This window comes from Sinohyriopsis cumingii, chromosome 12, assembly GCF_028554795.1.
Source record: "Sinohyriopsis cumingii isolate HCF-2022 chromosome 12, ASM2855479v2, whole genome shotgun sequence".
NCBI lineage: Eukaryota > Metazoa > Mollusca > Bivalvia > Unionida > Unionidae > Sinohyriopsis > Sinohyriopsis cumingii.
Window position 1 is genome coordinate 101,388,682 of NC_142972.1, and position 18,798 is coordinate 101,407,479.

Consider the following 18,798-nt stretch of genomic DNA (forward strand, 5'->3'; position numbering starts at 1 on the left):
TTGTTAACCAGAGTTCTGAAAATTCGAATACATAGCTATTGATGCAGATATAATTTTTTGATGTTGTGTGGAATGAAATACTTCTGTGACTATCCATGGTCATCCCCAGTGGAATTTAAACCTACCCGATTCTACCAGATCACTACCATCACCTTTATTCATCACTCCAAAGTAGTATTAATATATAACATGAATATTTAGCAATATATAAATTTAAAATTTAATTTATATTCTTAACATGAAAATTCCAGTGCAAAAAATATATTGCCAGTGAAATTGAGTATAAAATTACCTCATAAGATATTGTATATCCAGCATATTTTTAAAGGCATGAAATAATACTGAACATTTTAAACACACACACACACACACACACACACACACACATATATATATATATATATATATATATATATATATATATATATATATATATATATGGGGTCATGCTACCTGGTGAAGTGGGTGACTGACTCTCCCAAAAAATGTAAACTTCATCTTCTTTTGTTAGGAAAGTGAAAATAACGTTGTCCTGTGATTATATAGAGGAACATTGAATAATCATCCTTTTTTAGATGCTGCCTCACCTTATCCAAGTTAGTTCCAGTGTTGTTTTAGTTCAAGGTGAAATGTAGGCTTCAAACCATCAAATAGAAATTACATGTGTTGATATATATATATATATATATATTAGTTGTCCATTATTTCAGATCGATGTAAGCATTGTTCCACTTGAACATTTGGTGCTGGGAGGGGATTTAGTAGTACAGGTGCCTTTGTACTGTCCTTATACTGCTGGGGTACTGCCTCCACATACTTGTCCAAGGTAAAGAGAACATACTTTTTGTTCTCAATTTTCTCTTATTTGCTCCTTTCATATGGAAAAGAAAATGTAATTCTTTGAGCCATTTTGATTACCTAAAATGAGTAATTGTGTGACAATTCATTTTAAAATGTCTTATATTTTTTTTTTATTTGGGTTTTCATCAACACTGCAAGGATTTTTAGTTCCTTTCACAACATCACTGATTTTTATCCGAATCACTTTGCAAAGAGTGAAGAATATCCTCTCTATATGATTACTATGTGGCAACGACAAAACAAAACTACTGTTGGCCTTCAAGAAAGTTCAGACCTTACTTTTTCTCTGGCTGGGATTTTAAGGTTTTTGACTGCTTGTAATTACTCTTCCAGTCTAAACTGTTTCAGGAGGAGAAAGTGTCTAAGTTGGACATGTGATGTAATCCCAAGTTTGCTGATGGTTTTCTTTAGCATTAGGACAAAAGCATATTTTATGGCATTTTGACATCAGTTTCATGTTGTTTTTTTTACCCTTTAATTTTTCGTACACATTCCATTTATCAAAATCGTAATTATTTAAAAGTAAAATATTTTTTCATACATATCACATATTTTATCAAAAAATCCTTTAAAATATCAGACATAAAATTTCTACTAAGAATATTTACGTTTGCACAAAAGATCGAAAATACCATGTTGCCATTTTGTTTGTACAAAATTTACTAATCAATTTTTGGTGAGAAAATAAAATGATTGATGCATAAATGCTCTTGTTGTCATCACAGTATCTATTGGTATTTATTAACAGCTGGACAAAGGCCTTCAAAGAACATATCTTCAAATATTGTTGTTAATTAGTTCTTCTTATTAAGTCTGTCACTGCACACATGCGTTTTAAAATGAGTTTGGTAGACCTTTGATATTTTCTTATCCAACAAAATTTATATCTCAGTATATTCTAAAGTGAAGACCACAGACCACTGGTCAACAAGTCTTACTATTTCATTATAGTCATACAAAAAAAAAGTAAAAAGACCTTGTCATTTTCTGTTGGTTATTTGAAAGTAGAAACTCCATTAAATCAGTTTGTGTGTGTGTATGTATATATATATACATATAATCTTAAAAGTGCTGGTACTGTTTTGTCTTGGATATTATTAACTTTTTATTGCAAATTAATTCTATGATATACCCCTCTATTATTATCTGTATTGTTGGGTTCGAATTACAAGTAATGCATCTGATCGCTTGTCCTTAAAACATCTGCTGTTTGGACAATGGCTTCAATACCACACTGATAGATTTTCATTTCCCTAAAGACAGCTTTATTTACCTATTGTTATCTGTATTGTTGGGTTAGAATTGCAAGTAATGCTTATGATCACTTGTCCTTAAAACATCTGCTGTATGGACAATGGCTTCGATACCACACTGATAGATTTTCATTTCCCTAAAGAGAGCCTTGCTGATTTGACCTCTTCTGTCAAATCTTAACCTCTTTCTGGCTTCATCTGGAATAACCAAAGTTCTAAACATATTTAATTAGCGTGTAAATAACAATGCATAGCCATGTGGTTATTGTCACAATGGCTATCGTAATTAAAACCAGGAAGAATTGTTGATTTAGAGGTGTTTATTGATAATGGAATATAGAGCAGCAGAAGAGAATCACAGACCAGGTTTTCCAACCAAAATGAAAGCTTCTACAGAAACAATTTCGTAGGTGACCTTTATTTTCATTTCTGAAGGCTGCTACGAGGTGTTATTTTCGATATTAGCAGACTGGCATGCATATGGCGCATACATAAAAAACATCACCGCGCAGGCAAATATTTTTTGAAACAAAGCAGAAAATAATTTTACGGTGACTTTCTAAAGGCTGCTGTTTTTGGTCAAAATATTTGATCAAGACCAATTCGATATCTACATCGTGGATCATGTAAATTTATCGTGATGAATCCATGTGGAGTTGACTGAGCACGGCTAAACAAATTCTTGAACATATTTATGTCCATGTCGCCGTTACACCAAGTTTGATGAATATTTCTCAACGTGTGCGTGTCGACGCCATTAAATACCGCCAAAATATTGCAATTATCTCTGATAACTTTTGGAATCTGTGTATATCGCTGAGTCACGTAAATAACGTCGGTATTTTTATGCCTGCCGCGAGAAAATATCCTAGCTGGATTCGCTTGTTTATCTAACATTACGTCATCGTATACGACTAAATTATTTATTTCTCCATTGATGTCTTCCACGGATGGCGCTTCATTTATATCTGTGATAAATTCGATAATGTTTTCGGATATTTCTGATGCATTGTCGCTAAAGTCTTTTAATACCTGATAATAACGTTGATCGTCAACGCTAGGCGCAACTAAATATAATTTGTCCCATTTTAGCCATCTCATTATCAAATTTAACAACAACTGTGTTTTGCCAGACCCGGATGGGCCAATTATAATCATTCTGATTGAATTTGGCAATGCCGCGTGATGTTTTACCTGCTCTTGTTTTTTCGTGGCTGAAAAATCAATTACATTCATGTTATAATATATCCTGGATTTATATTGTGTAAAATGTCGCACGCGTACCGGCACGGAGAATCCAACTGAGGTCACGACGCGTAATAATAAAATTGCGATCGCGGGCACGTGCGTGAAATGTGGCACACACATCGCCGCAAGCTTGGGTAAATTGCCCGGATTGCCCTGGGCAAAATATCCCGGAGAGAAACACGTACCAGGATATAATTATTGTGGACCCGGAACGCGATTAGATATCAGACTCGAGGAAAATAATCAACCAAAGCCGAATGAAGATCCAATAAACGCCATCGATAACGCGTGTTATATTCATGATCTCGCTTATCGTAGCGGAGATCTACAACAAAGACATCTCGCTGATGTAAAATTAATTCACGCCATAGACGCTGTTCCTAATAAAACTTTCAAAGAAAAATTAGCAACGTGGCTAATCAAAGGTTCGATGAAAGGCAAATTAGTATTCGGCGCAGGTAATAAATAACATGGAGGAAATATATTATTCTCCACGAGGATTCTGGCGAGGAAAATCTGCAATTGCCAAGCTCGCGAAGGCCGCCAAAGTAAAAATACCCGTAGCTGCTTCTTGGTTATCGAAACAAGCTGTCTGGCAAATTTATCTTCCTCCGCCTAAGAAAATTCCTTATGCGCATTTCGAAGTTAGCGTTCCTAATGAAGTTCGCCAAGCTGATATAATGTTTCTTCCGCATGACACAGTAGACGGCATCACATATAAATACGTGCTGACCATTGTTGATATCGCTAGCAGATATAAGGAAGCGGCGCCATTAGCAACTAAATCGGCCAACGAAGTCGCTAACGCATTTAGCAATGTTTATTCGCGATCGTTATTAACCTGGCCAAATCTTCTTCAGGTTGATCCTGGCAGCGAATTTCTCGGTGCGGTATCGTTACTTATGAAAAAAAATAACGTTAATATTCGACGCGGTCACGCTGGAATTCATCGAGATCAGGCCATCGTTGAGCGATTCAACAAAACACTTGCTGAGCGGTTATTCGGATATCAGTACGCGAGGAAATTTATCAGCGATGAGCGATCTCAAGAGTGGGTATCGAGATTACCTCAGGTAATTTAGCGCAATAAATAATGAGATAACACGAACAATTAAAATGAAACCAGCCGTCGTATTACAAAAGCAACTATGCCAACAAGGCGAGATTTCTCAATACAGCCTGTATTAGGCAGTATTATAGTTAGATATTTATATAAGCAAGGTGAAGCCGAAGGTGGGCGAAAAAGAGCAACTGATCCAATTTGGAGCATAACGTCGCATAAAATATCCGCCGTGACAAGATCATCTGGAAGGCCAGCCATGTACACGCTAGATTCGCTTGCTCCTCAACGTGGATTCACTAAGGAAGAATTACAGGTAATTCCTGCCGATACTCAATTCCCGCCAAAATCACTCAAGTAAAATCCGTCCCAACTGAGATAATTTTCTAACCCTAGATATAGCTAAATAAACTAAATTTGACCACATAATTCTATCATCGACAATCCAAACTTGACTGTCTATAGTTAATCCTTGAGATGAATGTATCGTTGTTGCATAACCTAACTTCCACAGAGATTTTTCTGCATTTAACGCATCATTAACAAAATCAATATTAACATTAATAATATCATTCAGCACCAGATTCTTTTTTTCTCCGTTAGGCATAATTACATCAATATTTTGTTGTCGAGTATCTGCTGGCCGATAACATAGCGGCACTGGCAATGTTGGAAATTTATCATGATGCAACTTAAATAATCTCACCTGAAGATCATCACGAACTATTTTTCTACTAGCGACGATTAAATGATCAGGACGCCATAAATTAAGAAAATCACTCATCGACGTTTCGCTAATTACCTTTCTCATAACCTCGCATTGAATTTTATCTGATTGTAATCGAATTAATTTCTTAAATTCCGTCAATAATTTATCTGTGGATCTATAATCGGCATCAATTTCTTCATAATAATCAACAAAATTCTTAAGCCAGGTATGGGGCGATTCACCCTCAATCGGATTTGGTTGACCATGATCACCGCACATTATCACGTCGGTATTTTTCTGTGATAACCACGCTAAAAATAACTTTAACGTAAACAAATTTATCGTACAAACTTCGTCGATAACTATGTTCTTATTTATATATTTATCGCCCATCCGTACAGGATCCCATGCACCATCGCTGTATTTGAAAGAACTGTGATAAGTACAAGATTTAACGCCGCATTGTTTCATTTCTCGCGCCAATCTATGCGTTGGCGTCAACACAATCATATCTGAATTTGCAAACAAATTTATCATTCTTGAAGTTTTACCACTGCCGCCGGGTCCGTTCAGGTACACAAATTTATGTCGTGAAATTGGATCATTCACAGATATCTCCGCAGATACTTCTTCGATATTATTGCAGTGAAATTCATCACGATCTTCAACGTCGGCGTCTTCGCAATAATCAAGAATATCTTCGTCTTTCTTTCTCCAAGTGCCCCATGGACCATCTTTGGTAAGATATTTTTCTACTCTATGTAGATATTTACCGTCGATATAGAACGAATCTGTCGCTACTCGCACTGCAATATCGGAGAATTTATTTATCATCGAAAGTAAATTAATACTTACATATGCAAGCATTGACGATCTTAAATGCGTGTATTGAGTAGATTCTCCGTCGAGATAACTAACTACGGTACCTAACTTTGTACCATCGATAAGTATATTTTCTCTATTACAAAATATACCTCTCGATGCGGTATCATTAAGAATAAAATCTAATTCTGCATCGTCCATGAATAACCTAGCATGGCGTCGCTTATGATCAACAGAACCGCCTTGAGTAAATTTACCGATTATTTTTCTTCCTATGTCTTTGGCGTTATCGCAGTCCGTTGGCAACCATACGTCGGTCTATTTCTTATACAAAATAATTGCCTCGCTGACCGTCAGCAGCGTCAACATTGATGAATCTATCATGTACTGCAGCAGCGCTATGTGAACCCAACGTCGTTGTGAGAAATGCCTGCCGAACCAAATATAGCAAATTTTATGTAAATTATCTGCAAATTTGAACGATGTAACGCGGGCAAATCCCATCAAGGGAAAATTAGGTAATGGTCCGTTAATCGCAACCCGCGTCATTTCACTAAAAGGATGCCCGTATTTGGCGAAATATTTAGCACAATCACCGTATCCTAGAAAACTTCCTGGATAACACGCGGACATGTCAATGGATATCATATTTTCATAATCGTATTTAGTGTTCCATAATCCTCCATGGCCATATTCAACGCAACTCATCTGGACATCTTTGAGAAATTCGCATCGCGTTGGCTTCCATGAATTTTTCTCTCTGGCAGCGTGAGCAGCGACTGATGGAACAGTAAAACAGCTAGTTAATAACTGCTCGGGATTTGCTGAATATTTATACGCTAATTCGCTCATTGAGTCATGTAAAGTTTTATTTCTGTAAATGTCACCACGCGGCAGTACAAATTGGTCGTATTTATCTTCGCTGGAAAATAACCAAACCGATATTGGATATGATTTACTTAATTCACCAATAAATTTAAACATAACCGCGGCGAAGAATTTAACTACGCGCTCTCGTGGGAGTATCGTCACCGCATGCGACCATGCATGAGAATTATGATCAACAATTACTATTGGCGATCCTCGAGATTTATATGCGGAATCGTATAAAATTTCTCCTGACAGTGTCTTAACTGCGATGGGAAATTTTAACTGTCGTGATAACGCCGCTACGTCATTTATTGACGCACCATCAACGACCGTTCCTGCCCAAGTATTTATTTTTGCTAGCCTTAACTTAGTTAATCCTGATCCGCGTTTTGAATTTTTCATATGTTCTATTACACGCTCAGCTACGCAGTTTATCGTTAACGATTTTTTCATCAAGGGTAATTTTTTAATATCTGGACTATTATTTAGCCGATAAATTCCATAAACAACTGTGTTGACCGGATACGCCTTAGCATAATACGGTTTATCTATGCCTAATAATAAACCAGGCCGGCTGTTGGCATCAAGAATAACATTTTTTTTACCACCAATTATGGGATCTCGCTTATCACGAATAATCCATACTCCGTTGGGCATCTGCATGATAAATTTTATTCCAAAGATAAATTTCTCATTAGGGTGATTTTCTTTATGTAGTTAATTATTTTCTTACCTCGTTCATCAGTCATTGTATTGTCAATCGAGTTAGTTCTCCAGGTTGACCAAGTATGAACCGCTCCATCGTTGAAAAATTCCTTCTTAGCTTGATTGGCTTCAGAAATGTCATATTCAGCCTCGTCAAGATCAAATAATTTCATTATTATATTTTAAACAAATATTTAAATAATAATGAATCATTGCAAATGGCTATTGGTTGGTTCAGTAAATTACTGTGATAAATCATGTAAAAAAGACTGTTGTGGCGCTCATATGCAGGCTGTTCGCGAAGGAAGTTCAGGACCACAGCGGTGTATGAAATGTCAGGTTGGCACGCGAGGAAAGACTCGATTGTGTCTAAAATGTGGAAGAAAGCGCTATCGAGAACTAAAGCGACATTATGATAAAAAATCCGTCAATGACGTAATAACCTGCGAAGAAGATTATATTAATAAGTTTCAAACAAATTATGATTTCAACAAATGAATAATTATATATGGAAGAATTCAGAAGTCATCCAACGATTAACGGCTACGAATCATCACGAGACTGTATCGTCAGACATATCAAAACAAAAAATTCCATTGGTAGTGTTACTAATGCTGGTTATCTTAGATTTAGAGTCAATGATGAAAAAAGAGATTATTTATCTCACAGATTCATTGACGATACCCGGCGAGATATGCCGTCCTTGTCCTGATGGGTCATTATCATGTCTAAGCATGCTCTGTGGCGGTATTAATTTTACCCACGCGTCGTGTAATCGCGGAAACAACTCATCAATGGTATCAGTGACGGCTTTTCTCATCACTGATGGGTCATAATAACCAGAAAATTTAAAATTTGGCAACGTCGCTTCGGTCAATCTGTACGCGTTCATAAATTTTTGTTTTTCGGCTGATTTATCATTAATAACTGCCTGAAGTAATTTTCCATGGATATATTCCACATCATATGCGAGCTGATTTATTGACCCTACACGCGCAATAATTTCATCACATAAATAACTCGATATATCACAGATACATTCTTGAAAATATCGTCGCAGCCACCCTAATTCTTCATTATATTCATTTTTAATATCAATAAAATCGTTGCGAATTTCATTTAATGTGTAAAGGTCATTCTCAAAATCAAATATTACAAAATTTTCCCAGGAAACATTAAATTTTATATATTTTGATTTTTCTGCTAATGTTAATAAATATCTGTAATCAGATCTAAAATCATGATAATTTTTCTTATCAGTGATGTAATTAGATTTTTTAGGTTCTGGTGGCACTGGTGGCGTTGGTGGCATATTTTCAGGCCAACCTAATATGGATCTGATCAAAGATTGAAAAGTATCAATGATGTAAGGTGATTTTAGTTCAATCGTCGACGTTAGCGTTGGTTCATGTATAGATATTTTTATTCCTGGTTCTTTATCGGCAGTTATATTTTTTATCTTATAAATAAGTTCATCGTTAATTTGTTCGATCTCATAACTACCTGTTGGTAGTCCAACGGTGATCCGGTCAGGTGTGCCGTCAGGTTTATTTTTATTAGCGAAAACAAGCATATTATTTGATGATAATCTACCAAATGATTCTGATCTAATATTAGGCCAACTATAATAAACACGTAACTCCGACAACGCAATATCATTGACGGGAATTGGTGTTGGAAAATTAATGTTAAATTCCGGCTTAGTCGAGCTTGCCGATATCATTGTTGTTATCGACGGTGTTGTGTTTGTCACAATCTGAGCTAACTCCGACATTATTAATATCAACAACCTTTAACATTAGCGAGAATTCTTAATCGGATATAATTCCATCATTGAGACTCTCAGAGAGCAACGATGATAATTTCGAGTACCCGTTTGTCGCTATATTTAACTTATTTATGTACAAGGCTAATTTTTCGCTCGTGCACGAAGATAATTTTTTTTGCAATAATGCTAAGAACGCCCGCGCACGTCGTTGATACGGAAACAGCGATAGTTACAACGACCGGCGCCGTCATTGTTACCGCGGACAATATTATTCCAACGCTAGCAATGATGGCACTTGCCGTATACACAGCTACGTCGATGGCGACTAATCTACGCTGATGTTTTTTTACTTTTATCGTGTATGTATCTACGGATAATTTCAGCGATTCCTGCCATGAGCGCGCCTGATTATATCTGTAGTCGCTCATTATTAATTTTGTATCCAACTAAATGATGAAGGTATTTCGGCGATAAATTCCGCGCACCACCAGTAATCGGTCGACAATGTTGCGGCTCTGTCTGGTGGTTCTAACTCGAATGATTCTTCGGAATCTTTTTCTAGTGGAATATTTAGGAATCCAAGAAATATATCGCTGGTGTGTCGCCATTTATATTTTTTAGCTATTATTCTGAATCTCACCTTGGATAAAACGTATAACTGATACAGGCCGGTGATCGGCGCCGTATACGTAAACGTTATTTTCTGGCGTCCATGTTGCTAATCCCGACATTGTCGTGAATGTTAAATTTACAAATTGATTTGGCGTTGTTGTTGGTGGAAATTTAATAAAACTTGTCTTAGTGATAATTCCAGGAATCAGCGCGCTTGTTCCACCAAATAAATCAACGGTGGCGCTAATTTCAGTGATTTTCCTATTAATGTTGGCAATTTTTACGTTAATGTCGCGAATTTCTCTGTCGTACAACGACATATCAACCTTACTACGCATTAAGTTATTAATGTTTGTTATTAAATTATTCAGTGCTGCGATGTCCTCGCTGATTTTTTTAATAACGTTGAATTCGCCCACGTGAGCGTTATATTCATCTCGCTTGATTATATCGCCTATTTTAACATTACTGATTCGTAATTTCCCGTGTTGATCTTGAAAAATAGCGACATCGTCAGGATCTATTCCTGTTATTGATAGCAAATTATTAAGATCGTCTTTAGTTGCGTATTTGGATAAATCAATATCAGTTGGAGTTTTTTTACCCTGAATACGGATCTTCCATAAATGTCAACCATATTTATTAGATGTATATTTAAGTACTGTTTTGCTATACGGATCAGTTGCACGTGAAATTGCATCAAGAACATTAATTGACTCAGGACCACATATCGGTGGATCCGTTAATGTCTGTGTTGGCAGCGTCGAATATAAAATCGGAGTATTTAACTTTGATACGTATTTGAGGAATTCCTTCGGTGGCGCCAACCCGTATGAGTCAAAATAAATGACTTCATGCGGACTTATCGCGTAAGCGACCCAGTGTGTTCCCGGGCCAGTATTTGAGTCGAGATTTATTATCCCAGATTCGTTACGGTTCGGTTTGTCAGGAAGCTGATCTCGCATAAATACGCCTCTGAAGAATTTTATCTTTCTATGCGCTGCCTCGTTAGATAAATCTAAATTTGACATAGGAGTTATGCTAGTTTTAGGTCGCGTCCATATCTCGGCCGTCGTAGATAAGCGCCGCTGCCCTGCTTGTGCATCGCAAGGAGAACCCTTGCCATTGTTGGGTCGGGTATATTTATTTTCATGCCGCATCTGAATTTGGGATAAGTTCCTGGTTGTTTTAAGCCGTCTCCATATCTCGGCCGTCGTAGATAAGCGCCGCTGCCTCGCTTCTGCTTTGATATTGCCCGTTTGATTAATTCTCCGTAATTTGGTTCCCCCAGGACCATTAATGTCATGCCTCCTTTTTTTTTTAACCATATTTTCCTCTGGTTACTTTTTCTAGTAGTTTCCTGGCTCCGAATCCGGCCGCACCCGCTAGCGCGCCTTTTGCTATTACCGGAGCAGCAGCGGCTAATAATCCCAGAATTAATCCTAGCAGTGTTAACAATCCGCCGACTTTAATCATATCTTTGATGGCACCAGGACTAAGACTAACGTGAATGCCTGAATTCGCCGATTTAGCCTTGGTAAAATGTCCATGTTGAGTCTTAGTTAATGATAATTTATTTGGACCACCATGAATTTGAGCGTTTTTTAGAATTAATTTTACCCCGCATTTTTTTGTCATCGACAATTGGAGTTTTTTTTTACCTGACTGGGAGTCAGAGTCACACTAACATGATCGTATGGCATCTATTGTAATTCGTTTGATCTAAATTTAGATCACATTTTCTCCACTGGTGTGTCGATGACTCTCATTCGGCCACTAATACCTTCTAAAAGCATGGTTCTGTCGCTAAGTATCACCGCGAATGCTCTAGCAGGTGCTCAACCTGTGTTAATTCTGGCCTTGAAATGTATATCGACGACAGATTGTTTTACCAAATCAAGATGTTCTAGTGAAAAATAATAGATTGGGTAGTGAGTATTGAAATCTGTGATATTTGCAATCCTGTGTCAATATTTTGATCTCGACCCATATAACTTAACAAGCGATGATATGCACGAGCTGTCGACTTAGTTTCAAAATCGATCGATATTTCCTCAGATGGTTCCTGTTGTCCATTTATTCTCAGTGATACCTCGCTAGCGTTGAAATTATCAAATATCATATGACTATGCTGCTGATCATATCTGTTAACGTTTTGAAGAGCAATGAAGATATGTCTAGGTGCAGAGACACCTTGTTGTGAGGCAATACGCCAGGTAAAATTACCGTTAATATTCATGTCGATAGAGTCAGTAGTTGTTGTTAACCACGACATAATTGATTTACCACCTTGATCCATAAACGATAGTAATTTTTGATCTTCGAACATCGATGGAGTTATTGCTGGCATCCAGAGGGCAAATTTATCTAATATTACTTTGCCGTTAAAAGGTACATCAGCGGCACCAGCTGCTCGCCAGATGGCATTATTGCTACCATTTCGAATGAAAGTAATTGTGTGTTTCGCTCCAAAAATAACTTTTCTAAAATGCCTGCAAAATCCGAACACATGTGATAATGGAATTACGCAAGAAAATCTCCTACGACCTGCCGTTAACATGGATCTTCGCGTGGCAAATCCAAGGTTGTATCTGAGATTAATTTTTTTTATGATTTCAAAAGCAACACCCTCCGTGTCCTCATATTCAGGGCCAACTGGCTGATTAGGCGCAGTTGTAGTTTGTGCTGCTAGTACTTTAATATACTGCACATGATCAGGATGATCAGAATTATCCTTGGCAAACATCATACTTGGACCAGCTGATCTGGTAAAATCATCTGAGTACCCAGCTAGGTCTATAATTGTCGTAGCAATATCAACATTATCTGTAATTGACTCGATCTCTCTTCCATCAATCATGTATGTGGCGCTCTTAAATAATGCCATAATGCCATTATTGACAAATCCGATCCTGAAATTATCGTCGTAGGCAGTATTGTTTGTCCTTAAAATTTCCCCAGTAACTTCGATAAACGCCTCAGATGGAAGAAAATATCTTGTTGTGTCATGAACCTGAATTTCAATGCGATTTTCACTATTCGGATCAACTGCGTAATACGAATAAAATTGATAATCACGCACCGACGTGTCCTTACTTACGGGTTCGTCAATGTCGAATGCCTCGTTGGATGTCCGTGCAAACATTATTATAAAGATTATCTTCTAAAACGAAGACCACTACCTGATATAAAACTTGTATTTACTGGTTCCTGACGTGATATTTGATTTGTTAATTGTTCCTGACGCGCTATTTTGTTAATTTCTTGATTCGCTATTTTGTTAATTTCTTGATTTGTTAATTTATTAATTTCTTTACTGACTTCCTGATTCACTAATTCTGTTAATTTCTGATTTGCCGCGCCATTTATTATTTTACTAATATCGCTAGGCATAACGTCAGTGCTAGGTAATTTAACTTGCGTGGGTGGCGGTTTTTTCTTTCTGCCTACTAAATCTGAAACTTTACCTTTAACAAATTTGAGGCCTTTACTCGCTCAATCACCGACGCTGGAGAGAACTTTTTCGCCAATTTTTCCCATGGCTTTCATCGCTAATTGCTTAGCGAGAGGTCCAATTTTGGGAGCAATTCTTGTAACAAGACTTGTGACGGTATCACCAAATCCATTTCCATGAATGTATTTGTATACCGGCAATCGGGAATTCACCACGCGAACCTGCGTAGGTCTGCGTTGATATTTGTGAACGATCATTATTTATTTATCTAATAACTAATCGCTGTATTCGTCAATAAGTTCATCGATGAGATTTCTATAGATATGTACATCTATGATACCACCACGAAAGAATCGTTGAGAAATATCCGAAGCTTCCTTGATTATTTCACGCGAGTTATTTCCAGCTCGTTTCCCTCCGATAAGTACTTCTAGTCGAGATACGTCGTTGACAACGCTATCAGGACAAATTGTATTATAACCACTGCCGGTAGCACTAGGTGATTGTGGTGGTGAGAAGAATTCTTCCTTTATTTCTGCAGCCTTAATTCGTTCTCGAAACATATTTTTTCTAAATTCCTTATAGTCCGGATCTTCAAGATTAACTCGTCCACCCTTGTAGGCAAAATATACCGCAGGAATCCAGTCATGATGAGAAATTTGCCTAATATTGGCTTGTTTTAGGTAATTTCTTCTCCTGTCATACTCAAATGCGGCTACTTTAACCACATCATCTGAACTAAATGATCTTAATTTTCCAAGAGCTTTGTCTAGAAACATATTTTCGACCTGCATACCATCTATTTTTGCTTGTTCTGGTGGAATATCTTCTTGAGATTCTCTTTTTAGTTCTTCTTCTTTTTTTAGTTCTTCTTCTTGTCGTTGTTTTAGTTCATTCACTCTTCTGAGAAAATTTTTATAACCAGGATCATTTTGATCAATTTTTTTATCCACATGATCAAAATACAAAAAAAAAGTGGCCATTCCTCTTCACTAAAGCGATCGACATATTCTGGCAATAAATATTTATCTCGACTCTCATAATCATATGCAGCAATTTCAGCTACTCTGGGTATATCTTTCAACGATTTAACGGCATTTAAGTTAAATACGTACTCAGATAACGGTCTTGATTCTGGTAGTAAAATTTCTTCCCCTGGTGCAGTTTCCATCTTTGCTCTATTATATCCACGCATGAACGCTTGATAATTACTCCCAACCTTTCGTTTATCAGTTATTCTGGCGATACCCAACCTTGCCTTGAACATATGATCGGCAAACATTTGACGTGTCTTAATTTCAACATCGGGATTTAAAAATCTGTCTTTGTCTCCGAAAGATCTATAAGCAAATTCACCAAATTCACTAAAATCATCCCGGTTATTAAGTGGGTACTGATTCATTCTGGATATTCCCCATGGAGTAAAACTTTTAGCAGGTTCTTCTTCTTCTTCTTCTTCTTCTTGAGGCACATCCGCAGGTACGACCTGAACCACAGGTGGTGGCTGAAGTCGAATTCGTTCCTCAGTATCTTTTAACACGGGAACAACACCGCGTTTTCTTACCTCAGGATCTTTAATATCTCCAAATATAACTTTCTCGGTTGTTTCAGTCACTGGTTTGAGTAATTCCGTAGATAATTCACTAAATCCGCTTTTCGCGTCCTCGTATGCTCTTATTTTTCTCTTGACAGATTCTCTCACAGGAAGATACGCTTTTATCGCAGCTAATTTTTCTCATGCTGATCTAGCAGAATGTGGCTCTCCGACAGATGACATTATTTATATACAAGTGATTTTAATTTATGACAATATTTTTTTCTTGATCAAATATTTTGACCAAAAACAGCAGCCTTTAGAAAGTCACCGTAAAATTATTTTCTGCTTTGTTTCAAAAAATATTTGCCTGCGCGGTGATGTTTTTTATGTATGCGCCATATGCATGCCAGTCTGCTAATATCGAAAATAACACCTCATAGCAGCCTTCAGAAATGAAAATAAAGGTCACCTACGAAATTGTTTCTGTAGAAGCTTTCATTTTGGTTGGAAAACCTGTCTGTGATTCTCTTCTGCTGCTTCTTCTTCTTGTTGAGGCACATCCGCATAACAATGCATAGCCATGTGGTTATTGTCACAATGGATATCGTAATTATAACCAGGAAGAATTGTTGATTTAGAGGTGTTTATTGATAATGGAATATAGTAATGTCATAATACATGAGGATTATCACAATCGTCAGGTACACCACACAGGTGGCCTAGTGGTTAGAGCATCCACCTCAGAAGCGGGAGGTCGTGGGTTCAAACCCCGGCCGAGTCATACCAAAGACTTACAAAAATGGTACTAACAGCTCGCTAGGCGCTGCATTAAGAGGTTAGTGTTATGACTGGTCGGGCTGGTGTCAGGATGATATGACTGGGTCGGACATCATGCTACAAGTCTGTGGTGTGATGCCCCAGTGCTAGACATCACTATAAACTGCCACATTGCAGTCATCATAGCGATATGACTGAAAATTGTTAAAGCTACGTAAAAAATCATAATCACACACACACACACAATCGCCAGGTAACTGAAAATAGTCATTGTTCTCTCTGCAAAAGCTACAAAATTAAACTGCCCCCAAAAATATGGTTTTGTACACTGACAAAATTTGGTTTCTTTTCTCTCTCTCACTCTTTCTCTCTGATACAAACACATGCTCACACGCATTAACTAAAACGAATTTTCAAGTTCTTTATTTTATTGCAATTTGATAATGAGATTATTGTTGCTGTAAGAATACAAGTTGCATTTAATTTCTTGACAATGTGAACTTGTATCGTTGTGTACAATTTACCAATAAATAATATCCATAATTAATACATGTTCAAACCATCTTAATCATTTTGCCAACATTACACAATATAACAGCTACGAAGAAGTATGCTCTAAATGCGGACCAGCTTGCACAATGAGACATTATCCTCTCTCTCTTGTTCACTAATAACAAGAAAAATCTTTTTTGAGTACTTTTATTTTTTATTGTAATTGTATTTTTTAGTTGATTTTAGTTGAGCAGAATGAGACAGAAAATATGTTTATTTTGTACGTTTGTTAGGTTGTCAAGTAGCATGTCTTCCTTAGAACTTGTTTGGGTATGATCCTTTTATTTTTTTACACAGTCAGTACCACAAAATGATAATTATTTTTTTACATATAATTTTTTGTACACTGGAATTAATATTTTTCATGTATGAAAAATTACGTGAAATACAGTATAGCAGCTTCCCTTAAATATTTCTCTAAAAACATCTTGAATAATGCAATAATGCTATTTCCCCTTGAATCATTTGCAAGAATGGACATTTGCATATATGACATGTTGTAGTTGTTGTTCTAGGGTTTAACGCCATTTTTCAGCACAAGATAGGCTATACATGGCAGACAGTATAACTGGTAGAAGAAGAACCCTGTAAAACCCAGGGAAGAACCACCAACCCACGAGAAGGTACTGGCAGGTTTTCCCACGTACCAACACTAGCCGAGCCTTGGACTCGAACCCACGCAGACAGAGGTGAGATGGCAGTGATCCAGAATGGTGAGCGCTTTAGATGACTCGGCCACTCAGGGCCCCCATATATGACATGTAACCATGTAGTTGTTCACGTTGCCAATCTGTCTAAAAGAGAATGGACATTTTCATGTGGGACATGTTACAATGTACTTATTAAGATCCCCAAACACTCTAAACAAAAATAGACATTTACATATGAGACATTTAAATGTCATTCTGATCCCCATACAATCTAAACAAGAATGAACATTTGTTTGTGGGACATAGTTACCATATACATGTACTTATTAAGATCAGTTATAGAAAGCTATACATGTACTTATTAAGATCAGTTATAGAAAGCTAATTTAAATGAATTGGTGTTAAATTCTTGTAATGTAAAAATCCAAATACCATTTTAGTGTTAACATTTTTGTAATATAAAAGTCCTAAATATCATTTTAATGGTAAAAGTCTTGTAATATAAAAGTCACATATACCATTTTAGTGCTAAAATTCTTGTTATATAAATGTCCCATATACCATTTTAATGTTAAAATTCTTGTTATATAAGAGTCCCATATACCATTTTAGTGTCAAACGTCTTGTTATATAAAAGTCTCATATACCATTTTAATGTAAAACTTATTGTTATATAAGAGTCCCATATACCATTTTAGTGTAAAACTTCTTGTTATATAGAAGTCCCATATACCATTTTAGTGTAAAACTTCTTGTTATATAAGAGTCCCATATACCATTTTAGTGTTAAATTCAGATATGCATGCTACTGCAGATTCTCTTTCTCAAATAATGGACATGGGGAGATAACCTATCCACTCAGTCTTATACTTTGACACATGGAGTTGGAATCTAAGACATCGACCAGGATCCAATATAAAATAAAAAAGTCAAATGTTTGGGGAAGTAAAACTAAATAAATGTTGCTGTTCAGTGTGATTGAACATACAATAATTAACACAGGGGACATTATTGTCTTTTGTATCATACACACAGCCCAGAGCATTCAGAAATTTGCTTCTTCACAGTACCTCACTATAATGCATCCACTGGAAAGGCTCTGCCTGGAAGTGTTTCAGTTACAGTGCTCAAAAGATCTGATAGCCCAACTCCCATAGCCCCTCTAATTTTAGTTTCAATAGCAGCAATTAAAGGAAAAGAGGTTTTTTTCTCCCAGGCATGAGAGTTGACAGGTACGAGTTCGGGCTTGTGGAATTTCAGTCAGGGCTTGTGAGTTTAAGTCAGTAGCCCAGGGCCTGTTTCTAAAAAAAAAATTCTTTGTGCACTGAATTATCAAGGAGGCTATGGAAAACAAACTTAACAGGGTCAATTTCTGACATTTTATGCTACACATGAAAGACAACACATTTACAATATCAGACATGATCTCCATTGATTGCTGTACTTTTATGGTCAAAATCAGATCTATCCATTTTGCTTATTTGTGGATTTTGTTTTGGAATACTTACCTCTTCTCTTTCATAATGGATAAGGATTAGTGCTGTCAGTATAGCCATATCTGCTATTAACATATTTAAAGTTTTGTCAGATGGTTAAAATTATTCAAAACACCCACAGATTATATGGTTCAGTAGATGAGCGTTTAACAAGAGACCCAATTTACCCAAGAATGTAGTCAAATGGGACGTTGATATCATGCTAAGATACTTGCAGTTGCTTTCACCAGTTTGTAAACTTCCCTTGAAATTTCCCTCATACACATTAGTTCTGCTTCTGACATTGCTTTTTTATCTTTGCCACATAGAGACTAATTCATTTTGATAATAATTCATAAATAAAATAACATTTGAGGATATTTAATGTGCATGCAACCAATTATGTTCTTGACCAATGCATTATAGATCACATACCATCAACTAA

At 36.6% G+C, this 18,798-nt stretch overlaps 2 long non-coding RNA genes across 6 annotated transcripts in view; both read left to right on the forward strand.

The window, feature by feature from the left end:
* The window catches only part of LOC149787107 (uncharacterized), a 458,590-nt gene that overhangs the window by 426,271 nt on the left and 13,521 nt on the right, over nucleotides 1-18,798 (forward strand). The gene's annotated exons all lie outside the window — the stretch shown is intronic.
* The window catches only part of LOC149787115 (uncharacterized), a 35,574-nt gene that overhangs the window by 8,973 nt on the left and 7,803 nt on the right, over nucleotides 1-18,798 (forward strand). For 4 of the 5 annotated variants that reach the window (XR_016425096.1, XR_016425097.1, XR_016425095.1 and 1 more), the window contains exon 3: nucleotides 711-826. This is a non-coding gene — a long non-coding RNA (uncharacterized LOC149787115). Of the gene's footprint in view, nucleotides 1-710; nucleotides 827-16,763; nucleotides 16,942-18,798 lie in introns of all 5 variants that reach the window. The other variant, XR_016425099.1, reaches the window with a different exon arrangement.